Raw genomic sequence first — 13,243 nt, 5'->3', positions numbered from 1 at the left:
AAACCAGAAAAAACGGACAAACTAAAAAACATAACCTCTCCTCGGAAGAACAAAAGGCAATGATGGACTTAAAAAATGATGTGTCCATAATTATAAAATCTTCTGATAAGGGGGGCAACCTCGTTATCCAAAATGTCAAGGACTACATTGAGGAGGCAAATCGACAACTTTTTAACCAGGAACATTATGAAAAATTGACCATTAATCCAATGGAGGAGTGGATCAATGAATATCACTCGATGTTGTTAACCTGGAAGGATAGGGGTCTACTGGATTTTGATGAATATAGTTACCTTAAGACCAACAACCCGATAATGGCAACCATATACTTCCTCCCAAAAATTCACAAGTCACTAGACCATCCACCAGGGAGACCCATTGTGAGTTCAATAGGGTCCCTTTTGGAATCCACCTCTAGATTTATAGATATATTCTTAATGAACTATGTGACTAGCTTACCTTCTTTTTTAAGAGATACCATGGATTTTTTGCAGAGAATATCCACAGCTGTATGGAAATCAACTTATCGAATGGCGACCATCGATGTCACTTCACTTTACACCTCAATACGTCATGAGGATGGTATCGAGGCTGTTAAAGAATCCTTAATGACACGATCTGTAAATTTCCTAGAACACTCTCAAATGTTACTGGAGATGCTCAAATACTGCCTGACCCATAATGCATTTCTGTTCCTGGGGGAGACGTATCTACAGAAGCAGGGGACAGCAATGGGGACATCTTTTGCGCCCACGTATGCGAACATCCTGATGGGGCAATGGGAAAGTGAGGTGCTGAAGAGAGATGATGAGAACCCGGATGGGCCAAAAATTAAACTTTGGTGTCGTTTCATAGACGACTTGTTCGTCATATGGGACGGAGATGAGAACTCATTGAAAGCCTTTACTGAATCTCTGAACCACAATCGATTCAGTCTAAAGTTTACATCGACAATCAACTCTCATTCTCTAATATTCCTCGATGTAGAAATTTTTGTTAAGAATAATAAACTCTGCTCAAAAATCCACAGAAAACCAACAGCATGCAATAGCATTTTACATGCCAACAGTGGACACCCGACAAGACTGAAGTGGAGCATCCCTTATGGTCAGATGCTAAGGGCAAAAAGAAACTGCTCCGAGGAAAATGATTTGAATGCAGAAATAGAGAATATGGGTTCCAGATTCCTTGAAAGAGGATACCCAATGGAGGTCATTACCATTGCAAAAAGCCGGATGCACCTGAAGAAAAGAGAAGAACTCTTGTCCCCAAAAAATAAGAAACTAAAAAGAAACCAAGAACAGGAAATTGATCAGAGCAGAGAGACAACCAGACTAATAGTTGATTATGATAATCAAAGCCCACAAATGAGAAAAGCCTACAAAAAACATTGGCAAGTTCTTCGTCTGGATAACACCTTAAATGAGAGTTTGACAAAACATCCCAGCATAACATACAGGAAAACCTCCTCCTTGAGAGACATACTAACACAAAGTCATTTAGTAGTGCGGGAGGAGAAAAAACAGAGATGGCTTACAACACCTGGCTTCTGGAAATGCCATAAATGTAAGGCCTGTGAACATGGGGTGAACATCAAATCTTATTCACTACAAGATGGCAGAAAAGAAACCATTTATGACCATATCACATGTGACTCCAAGTGTGTGATCTACAGGCTTCAATGCCCTTGTGGCAAATACTACATTGGGAGCACTATAAATAAACTCAAGTTGAGAATACTACAACATCTGAGGGCGATAAAAAACAAGGACCCGTGTTACCCAATGGCCACACACTTTGCCCAACACCACCAGAGTGACACCACCCTTTTGAAATATTCCGGAATAAAACTGTGCAAACTTCCAGAACGAGGTGGTGACCAGTTACAACTATTGAGACGCCTAGAATCAAGAATGATACTAAGTATGGGAACTGAAGCACCGTTTGGTCATAATTTGGATGCCGAACTGTATGTACATTTGTGAATTGATTTTAAGATAATTCAATGAGACCTTGATTTCAAACCTGTGGAACTCTACAGAATGTGGGGAACGTTGTCCCTTTGATACTGGAATGTCTACATGTTATGAATAATTGATTCTGAACCGATAAATCATTTAAGATCCCAAGCATCCCCTTCTGAGAAGATAATGAATGAAGGGTATGATGGTTTATAGTTTAATAATAGTTGGATGTTTAGAAGAGAAGAAGCTGAAAATATAAGTACCTTACACGAATTATGGTTGTTTGCATAGGAAGGTTGGTCAAGATGGTATAAAAAACTATATACGATAGGTCATGTAGTACCTTGATAATGACGTCTTATACTGTTTTGGAATTCAATCCTGTGGATATATTGTAGATACTTTATTGTGGATCATGCGACAACTTATTAAGTTTAAAGACCTTAGTTCTCTTCTCGTAAAACTTTAGAAACTGACTGTTTCTCCATAAAGTTATAACCCTCCTAAACTTAAATAAACCTCAAAATTAATATTCTTACAGGGGATGGATCGAAATGTAAATAATGATTTTTTGTATATACTTTATTTTATAAAAAATCTTCGGTTCTATATATAAAGGGTTACTTCATATTAAACTTGCGCATTGAAATGTAATAAGAGACCATGAAACCTGATAATACTTTATTCTGCGTACATGGTCATAGAATTTTGTTTAAGGTACTTTACGTTGATTGTACATAATTATGTATATACCATGAAACCTGACAATACTTTATTTTGAGTGTATGGTCATAGAAATTTGTCTAAGGTACTTTACGTTGATTGTACACAATTATGTATATACCTTTACATTAATTTGCGCATTGATATGTAACATAGACCATGAAACTCTATAATACTTTATTATGTATGGTCATAGATTTTGACTAAGTACTTTACGTTGATTGTACATATTTGTGTATATACCTTTTAACATGTACTGGCCATGTATATACACCTTGCTGGGTTGGGTTGGTCTAGATGACCATGGAAATGGTAGAGGGTACTTACACGAATTGCACTATATAAGTAAGGTCTAGACCCAGGGACTCTATGGTCCAGTGGAAGGCAGGAGCCGAAACGCGTAGACCGTCCATTTGATGCACGTTATTCTTTGCACTGGTGTGTAAATAAAACGCTGAAATTCATCTGTTGCTGTGCCGTGGTCTTTACTCTACTTAAACGTGGGAAGAAGAAAGCTGTGGCTATATATATATATATATATATATATATATATATATATATATATATATATATGTATTAAATATAAATAATATGGGAAAAAAATAATATTCTTTTAGTTTTAATAAACTTATATTACTTTTAAATGCAATTTTGAGAAGTCGCACAAGATGCGTGCTGCAAGTACAGACCCAACGTGGATCCCATGTGACCAAAAAAAAAGAGATTTCATTGGTTTATAACACTTACTGTTCTAACTATTGACGAACCCCACCCATTTCAATCACTCTTCTTAGACCTTCCTTAGGAGAAGACCTATCCTGAAAAGAACGTCACTTTTTGTTCATTGGAAGCCTGAACTTTTTTTTGGATTACAAAATGGCTACACCACTGCAAGAATCATCTGATTCTGATGATTTTGTTACTGAACAATTTCTACTAGAACCTCACACTCCCAAAAGATACAAATCCATCGTATGGAAATGTTTTACTTTTCCGGAGGGGCAAAAGAAATGTAATGCCACCAAAGAAACATGCAAGATTTGCCAGGCAGTACTGTCCAGAGGAGATAAGAAATACTCCTGTGGCACCACTAGTATGCAGAAGCACCTCCAATCCATGCATTCTATGAACAATGCTCACGAAGAATGTAGAAAACTGCGCCAAAAGGCACCTCCACCACCGGCAATACCAAGTACCTCTGCAGCATCACCTTCAACATCACCACCAGACCTACGTCCCCAATTCGTGAAAGTTAGAATGCACTGCGTGAAGTGCAATCGTTTAATTTGTTATGGGGAGCAATCAGTAGACCTATTTTGCAGAGCAATTGATAACCATCAATGCTAGTTTTTTTTTGTATTCCCCAAAGTTCATGGTTTTGTTCATCCTGTTGACTATTTTGTTCTATTTAAAAAAAACTAAAAAAACTAAAAAAACTTTCTAAAATTCAAAAAAATATATAAAAGTACAAAAAACAAAACAAAAGTTATTTTCAGAACTAACTACTCTGGTTAAAGAAAGAGCTAAATGTATATGCTAGTGTGTGAAAGCTTATATAAATGTATACATACTGCATAATTGACTAAAGAATGCATTTGTCATATATGGTGAATGTGTAACTGCAGAACTAGAAGGAAGTGCTGTACCATGACACTGTAAGCTCTTTAGCTACAACGTGCCTAGCTACTTCCGAAGCACAGAGATGCAACATATGTACATAAATATGTTGGAAGTCTGTCCTTCCCTCTGCACTGCTGCTTAAACTGCAGGCATGCGGTGAAACAGGCACCCTTGCCCCATGGTGCAAGAATATCTGTGTCGTGTGGAGTTTGTTTTTGTGCAGGAGGGCACTCCTTCCTGCACAAAAACAATCAGTGAAGGCACTTTTCTCCTACAATATATGCTGCGCATTGTAGCGTATATTGGAGAAAAAAATGAGGAGAAATGAAAACAATTCTGCGGCAGATTTACAAGCTCTCTGCGCCACGTCACTTTTTGTGATGTACTGGTTGCGCAGGTAGCTCCTCCATATTTACAAGGAGAGAAAAAGTTACACTGCGTGACTTTTCCTTTCCTTCTAAACACAGCCCCTTCATACACAGCTCTTTACGTATATATATATATATTACCTCATTCATGTCATGGTTAGTGACATCACTGATGACATTTCATATGACATCACTTATGACATCACTGATGACAGCATCCAGTGAATGTGCTTTGATTTGTTATTTAAGTATGTATTATTTATATAGCAATCTGCATTGAGGAATGAGTGGATATATAAAAATCTGGATAAAGGATTTAGTAGCAGTGTGATTGATTGTTTACATTTATAGTGTCTCATTAAATATATTGGACAGTGACTAAACAGTGTGAATATCTGTATTACTTTGTCAGTTGTTCTGTAAACTGCTGCACCAGTTGGTTACTAGCTACGTGAAAGTCTATATTACTTATTGATTAGTTAACTGAGTATTTGTATGGGAGAGTGAATGTGTGTGTGGTTCAGTGGGGGGTGTCTGACTGCCCAAAGATGTGTGAATAGTTGATTCAGTAGGTATATGACGTTAAGACTACATGTTATAACAATTGTTTGGGTGAGTTAATATCTTTATGGGTGTGAAGATGAGCACATATATTTCTCAATGTAAATGTGCAATAAAGTACAAAAATAAAAGGCAGTATATGTGACATTTGTTGTATATAAAGAAGTATACATATGACTCAATTATTGCATCAGTAACTGTATGGATAACTGTATACTTGTAATAGTGATTTTATAACACTAACTATGAGTTATTATCTATATGAATAAATGAAGTGCTGTTTTTATAAGTGTTAGCGGTAGTGTTTTAGGGTTTAGGGTAGTGTAGTGGTATTTGTGTAGTGAACGGGTTGTGCCAGGGAAAGATTTAGGGTTGAAGGTAGTGAATTGGTATTTGTGTAGAGTAGGGGGTCGTGTTGGTGGTAGATTTAGCATTTAGGGTAGAACACTGGTGTTTGTGTAGTGTAGGGAGTCGTGCTTAGGGTAGTGTTTTAGGGTTTAGGATAGTGCAGTGGTGTTTGTCTACTGTAGGGGGTAGTGTTTATGGGTTTAGAGTAGTGCAGTGGTGTTTATGTAGTATAGAGGTTCATGCTGGGGATAGTGTTTTAGGGTTTAGGGTAGTGTAGTGTAGTGGTGTTTGTGAAATGTAGGGTTTGTGCTGGGGTATGTATTAACAGTACACTATGACCACATTAAGCACAATTATCAGTAGTAACAACCAAAACATTCCAGGTGAAGTTCTCAGCAGAATGCTAGGAAAACAATTATCAATATTAAATGCTTCTAATCAAACAAAATTCAAATCATCACATGCAGTCTGCCACAAATGGTATTACCACAGCAGTAAGTCTCCCCAACTCAAATTTAAAGTGGATAAACATGGTTCATGTGACAGACCCATAGGCTAATGCTGCAGCTTCCACATGCTTCAACACCATCCACATACTCAGCAAGACCTTCAAATGGACCCACCCCCCGAATCAAGGGAGACCATTACCCAAGCACTCATCACCAGCAGGCTGGACTACGGGAACGCCCTCTATGCCGGAATAAACAAATCTCTACTCCACAAACTTCAGACTGTCCAGAACACCGCAGCCAGACTCATCCTCAGCATCCCACGACAAGACCACATTACCCAGTATAACAGAGCACTCCACTTGCTCCCCGTTGAAAAAACAGTGACCTTCAAGCTACTCACACACACCTATAAAGCCCTCCACAACACAGTACTCCAGTACCTCAATCTCTTTCCACACCCCCAAAAGAAACCTCCTCGCCGCTGACCAGACCTTGGCCGAAATCCTCTGTATCCACAGAACCAGACAGGAGGCACACCCTTTTCCTACATCAAGACCTGGAATGAACTCCCGCTCAGCATCAGATGAACCCCCACACTGAAAGCATTCAGGAAGAGCCATAAGACCTCGCTTTTCAAATGACCAAAGCTGCACAAATACACCCACATACTGCCCCAGCGCCTGGAAACCCTCACAGGTGAGTAGTGCGCTCTATACATCCCTAATTGATTAATTGATATGCCACCACAGTGTGTGTTTGAGTGTTATCAACAGGCCCTGCCATTGGTTTGGCTCTCTGTAACTCTTAAGGGTAGTGAAATGAGCAGTACTACCTTCTTTAATATACACAGAATCTCTGAGATTGGCTTGGTTTGGCTTCACCTCTGAGAGCTACTTACAGGGTGCTGGTGAGCTACCAGTAGCTCCCGAACTACTAGTTAGAGACCCCTGGTATGTATAGTGAGTGGGGATTTGTAGTCCTGAAGCACAAATGTGAAGGTTATTACACCACTACATGCATAATACATAGCACTTTGAAGCACTCCATTCCCTAAAGTCTGGCTCACTGCATGAGTACATGCTTGCTGACTGAATGATTACATTAATATAATTAAAGACACTGGGTGAATTCTTAATTGGTTGACTTTTACTTTAGTGAATGAATTACTACCTGGTACTGAAAGAATCATTTTGAAATTGCAACAGCAGTCACACTGTGTTTGCTGGAGTATATAGATAGTGACTGGGGAATTGTAGGCCTGAAGCACAAATGTGAAGGTGGTTACACCTCTACATGCATAATGCATAGCAGTTTGAAGCACTGCATACCCTAAAGTCTGGCTTACTGCAAGAGTATATGTACTTATGTAACTGCAAACACATCAACCAACCAAATCATTCTCTCTCAATTTTGCCAAATGGACACTGATTCATAGTGTGATTCTAGACAAATACCAGTATCCCTTGCACTGTATAAAGAAAGATTAAAAATATTAGATAAATAAATGTATTAAAGCTCGGAGTAATGGAATTAAATAAATGAATACTCGGATATAAATTAGAATACTCAAAGTTTAATAGAGAGTATCTCTGGCACGGGATGCAGGGAAAAGAACGGTTTAGGTTAATGAAGAATAATAAAAAAAGTTTTACAAAAACATGGATGCTACTAGAATAATAAGTCGAAAAAAAGAGAAATGAATGTTAATACTCGTATTTAAAAAAGGAACCTATAGAAATGCTTTAATAAGAAAAACGAGTTTAAATAAAGCATTTTAGAAATTATACTAAAGTTAAAAAGTATGGAAAGAGGCATCTTTACATAAACATGTGACGTACTAAAACAGTGGAAATGAGAGCACCTGTCAACTGAAAAATGTGCCTTAAAAGTGGGAGGAGCAATACATTGATCCCATAGAGTGTTAAGTAACCAAAAAGTATATAAACCACACCCGTGGGATAATTAGTTTTGTTTCACACAATCACTTTGGGCAAAGAATCTACGAGCAAGGTAATGATTCGGGGCTGCAGAAGTATCTTGAGAATATCTTTAATTTCCTCAGAGGGAACATATTGTTAATGTATATTGAAAAATACATTAAACATTATCTTCCTTCCAGAGGAGTTGGATGAATTTCGATCGAGGAAGGAAAGAATATCGAAGAGAGGTAAATTATCTGAATGGGTATATGTTTGATATTTTTAAAAAAGAAAGCAAAAATATTTAAATGATTATAGAATGTGGTATGATTAAGTTTAAATGGAATACAATAACGAGTTGACGAAAGAACCATTACAAGAAATATAGGTTAATTAAGGAATTACTACGTGCAAAGTAAAATTAGGAGCGATGCCATCATCTTGAATTTATCTTTCATTTCCACAGAGGGATCATATAGTTAATGTATATTTTAATGTATATACAACTTTGTGATCCTTCAACTGGAGTTGAATGACTTTCAACAGAGGATTTCAAACAATAATAAATAATTTTTTTTTTAGTATGCAAGTATTTCTTAAAGATTGAAAATGTAGTATAAATAAACTATCGCCGAAAAGACAAAATACTTTGGAATAAAGGAGAATACTCTTTATCTTCTTGAGTGAAAATGGGCTAAAATTATTTATATTGAGTAGTGCTTATACCAATTTTCACTCGTGAAGAACAGGAAGATTATCTTCGCAAGCACTTTTTTTGAAAAAAATAAAATAATTGTGGCTTCAAATGTTAATATTTCTTTCCATTTTTAAAAATGATTGTTAAATGTAATAATGAAATGAAATGTACATAAAAAAAGAAAGATGAAGTAGTGAGGGAGTGTTTGTCTTAGCACTTCTATTCTACTTTATCTGAAAGTAAAAAAAGCCCAAGCATTTAAATAAAGATGATGGGGCAATACTTATATAATGTAAACATAAGGAATGAGTGCTTATGATAAAATAAAATAAATGTGGTCCAACGCGTGATACCAATGAATGAACATTTTTTTCTCAAGGATGGTTTGAAGAATTATATATTTAATAAAAGAACATAATACTCCACGCTAAAGGAGACAAGTCAGCGCAATTATGATAGAATAGAACATTAGAAAATAGTATAATATTGTTAAATACCTTTACAATCAACAAACTCGTAAACTGAGTACACAGTTTAAGCTAAAAACACCCTACCGCAACTAGTTTTTGAAACGCATTGTAAAATAAAGTGCGTCACAAAATGGGCTACGTACATGGTGAGGGTATCGTAATGTCACATAGAAAAAACAAGCCAATCAGGAAGGTAGAGTTAACCACACAACAGCCAATCAAATGTTTTTCAAAATCTGCGCAAGGAAAGGGATTGGTCGGTAATAAGACTTCTTACAATGCTTCACAACTAATGAAAAAGAGGTGTAGAAAGTTTCTGCTTTTAACATACGAGCAAATCAGATGACCTTGCAACTACACGCAGTGGGAGGCAATTATTAAAGATGACTTGCTTTCGCAAGACCCCGAAAGGCTTCTTGCAGAATAAGTGTGCACTTATCTGCCAGACCCCATTTAATGATTAACCAGGCTCTCAAGCCTAAACACATCTGCAATCATCTCTCCTCACTTTCTCTTCCTCCAGGTTCACTGCGAAAGTGCGTGTCTCCTTCTCCTTTAACTCCTTTCTTTTTCATAGTAATTGTTACTCATACACTATCCAGCAAATACCCCACAAAAGCAACCCTCTGGATTTGCAATAGTAATTGTTACTCATGCACTATCCAGCACATACCCTACAGATGCACCACACTGGGGTTGGAATATTTTTTTTTACTGATACAATATCCAGCACATTCCGTACAGATGCAACCCCCTGGAGTTAGACTAGTAATTGTTACCCCTACACTAACATGCACTTACCCTACAGATGCACCCCCCTGGACTTAGAATAGTAATTGTTTCCCCTACACTAACATGCTCTTACCCTACAGATGCACCCGGCTCTCTCTTTCAAAATCCAAACCAGATTTACAACACCCTTGCACCGCTTTCGCATCACTTTTCCTATCTTAAAAATAATGCAATAGTAACACAATGAACTTGTAAACCTGCCCCTATCCACATTATGAACAAAACAAGTACACAACTCATTCATTTCTTTATCGATCACAATTAGACAGTGTTGTTTCATGATTCACAATGAACTTCAATAAATACTTCGTGCCTATTTAAATAGAAGACGAGATTGTCGACATTACAAAACTTAGTGGCATACTTACAAAGACAACGTTCAAATTGTTGTCGCTTTAACGCCTTCAAAGTACAACAAAAACACCGAAAATGAACTTCAAAATCCTTTGTTATCTTTGATTTTCTCAACATTGCGGTTTCCTATACAAGACTGAGAGCCACCGCCCGGGCTATAAAATAAATGGTTGTGGGCGGCTCCAAGGCCCCCCCTGCAAAATTAGAAGTGTAGAGACCTCAACGACCCCCCTCAAGCCCCGGGAACCACCACTCCCTGAATTTTGTGTATTGTGGGAGGGAGACTGCGTCGCCCTCCGCCTGGAGCCCTCGAGGGCCCTGGGGACCGCCACGCCCCAGGGGCAGCTCCTGCAGTGTCCCGGGTGCCAACCCCCGGGACACCACTGTTTGCTATGAGAGGGCGGGAGCCTCGCGGCTCCCCCCCTCCCATTTCAAACTTAGTTTCGATTTTGAAAGACAGAGCAGTGAAATCTATTCTCACTTCCAAAATCCAAACCAGATTGCTTTTCCCTATGCAACTTAGCATTTCCCCATGTGGAAAAGCAATGCCGGCTCCCGAAGGACGCAAGGAGCCGGCTGGACTGTGGGGACATTGTGGCTACCCCCATGGTCCCCAACATTTTTTATAAGACCCGGGGGATAGGGTCCCCAGGGATATTAGAAATTACTGATAGGGGCTATTTTTTTAAGGTAAAATTTAAAGTCGCGCTCCCAGCCCTGCGCTCAGTGTGGCCCCTTGGTGTGCACGCACTGGATGCACGACTCATATTCTGTAGGGTGCACGACCCCAGCGCCTTTGGTACATAACTTCTACGCGTTTGGAAGCCGGGATTGCTTTTCCACATGGGGAGCTACTAACATGCAGCTCTCCATGTGGAAAAGCAATCTCATTTAGATTTTGAAAGAGATTTCCTTGCTATGGGAGTGCGGGATGGACACCCCGGGACACTGCAGGAACTGGCCCTCCCACAATACATAAAGTCCCGGGGAGTGGTGGTCCCCGGGGGTTTGGAGACCTTGCAGCCCCCAACCATTTTTTTTGTAGCCCCGGGGGGTAATGGGGCCCTCAAGTGTTCCAAGAGGGGGGCCACGCTGTGACCCACCCACAATACATAAAGCCCCAGGTGTGGTGGTCCCCACAGCTTTGGGGTCCTTGGACCCCTCCCCCCACCATTTTTTTCTTTTTAGCTCCGGGGTAACAATCTCCGGCGCCCCCATAAAATGTCATCATTTTGCCCCCGGTATTTACCCCCTCCGGGGGCTAAATATAAAGGGCCCCCCATAAAATTTTGTAATTTTGCCCCCGGTATTTATCCCCCGGAACTAATTATAAAAAAAAACTCTGTTTTATTTTATTTTACGGCAGAGTCTGCGCACCCTACATGCACCTGCCGTGTTTAAAAAAATTGGTGAGCCCAAGTCTGAACTGAGGACTACCTCTTTGCCAAATTTTATGTAATTCCGTTCAGCCGTTCGGGCTGTAGCTGTGGCTAAAGGTCCTGTAGGAAATTGAATGGGGAAAACACGTTTTGGGACCCACCTTTTTTCTCGGCCCCACTTGAAGAATCACCCCGAAACATTCAGGATAGGAGCGGACCAGAGCTTGGAAAATTGTGCAAAGATTCATCAATCGGCGCCAAAGTTATTGAGAATAGAATGTTGCGGATTTCCTATGCATAATAAGTCCTAACTATAACTACCTACTGGCGACTGCCAGTAGGTAATAGATATATATATATATATTACCTACTGGCGGTCACCAGTAGGTAGATATAGTTAGGCCCTAGTTTCCATAGGAAATCCACAACATTCTATTTGGAATAACTTTGGCGCCGGTTGATGAATCTTCGCAAATTTCTCAAAGAAGATGGCCCGCTCCGCTCCTTCCCTGAGAGTTTTGGGGGGTCCCAAAACGTGTTTTCCCCATGTTATTTTCCATAGGACCTTTAGACACGGCTACAGTCCGAACGGCTGAACGGAATTACAAGAAATTTGGCAAAATGGTAAAGTCTGATTCGCAGATCACACTTTTGCTTAAATGGTGTAAATCCCTCCAGTAGTTCCTGAGAAAATCAAAAGAGAAAAAATATATATATATCTATAAGCGCGCACCGTGCGCGCACCGTATGCGCACCGTACAAGTACGGTACGCTTACCCCGCGATTTAAAAAAATATATAAATTTTTTGGGGGCTTGGGGGTCCTTGTGGGACCCCCTGAGCAGGCCTAGGGGGTCAGGGTGCTTCTACCCTGCTCCCTTTTTGAGTTCTACACGTTTGTTTTTCTGCTTTCTTGTGCCTCAGTCTACCGAGGCACAAGATGGCTGCCAACAATTTCTGTTTTGGAGTGTTGACAGACAGTGGCAGTCAATCAGCGCGACCTGCATGCTCATTGGCTTTCAACACTTTAAACCAGGAAGTGTTGGCAGCCATCTTGGGCTCGGTAGACCGAGTCACAAGAAATCAGAAAAACAAACGTGTAGAACACAAAAAGGGGCAGGGTAGAAACACCCTGACCCCCTAGGCCTTCCCAGGGGGTCCCACAAGGACCCCCAAGGCCCAAAAAATGTTTTTTTTTAAACCTGGTCTGTTTTTTTCAAATGACCCCCCGGGGGGACCAAATCGCGGGGGCATAGTGATAAAGAAGTGTGGGGGGCCCCAATCCCCCCCCCACACTGCCCCAGGGACCTCCGTCCCCTGGGGCAAAGCAACGCAGCCCCCTGGCGCATACTGAAGGTTCCAGGTGGGCTAGTTGGACCCCAGGGACCCCCAGTATGCAAGGGGAATTAGTTCCCCCTCTGCAAACGCGCCCGGGGGCTGCGTTGCAGAGAGGTGTAAACAAGGGTGTGGCCTCATTACACCTCTCTGCAATGCAGCCCCCTGGTGCATACTGGAGGTTCCAGGCGGGCTAGATGGCCCCCAGGGACCCCCAGTATGCAAGGGGAATTAGTTTCCCTTCTGCAAACACGCCAGGGGT

The sequence above is a fragment of the Lissotriton helveticus genome, chromosome 9, assembly GCF_964261635.1.
Source record: "Lissotriton helveticus chromosome 9, aLisHel1.1, whole genome shotgun sequence".
NCBI classification, from domain to species: Eukaryota; Metazoa; Chordata; class Amphibia; order Caudata; family Salamandridae; genus Lissotriton; species Lissotriton helveticus.
Note: the sequence above shows the minus strand (reverse complement) of the source record.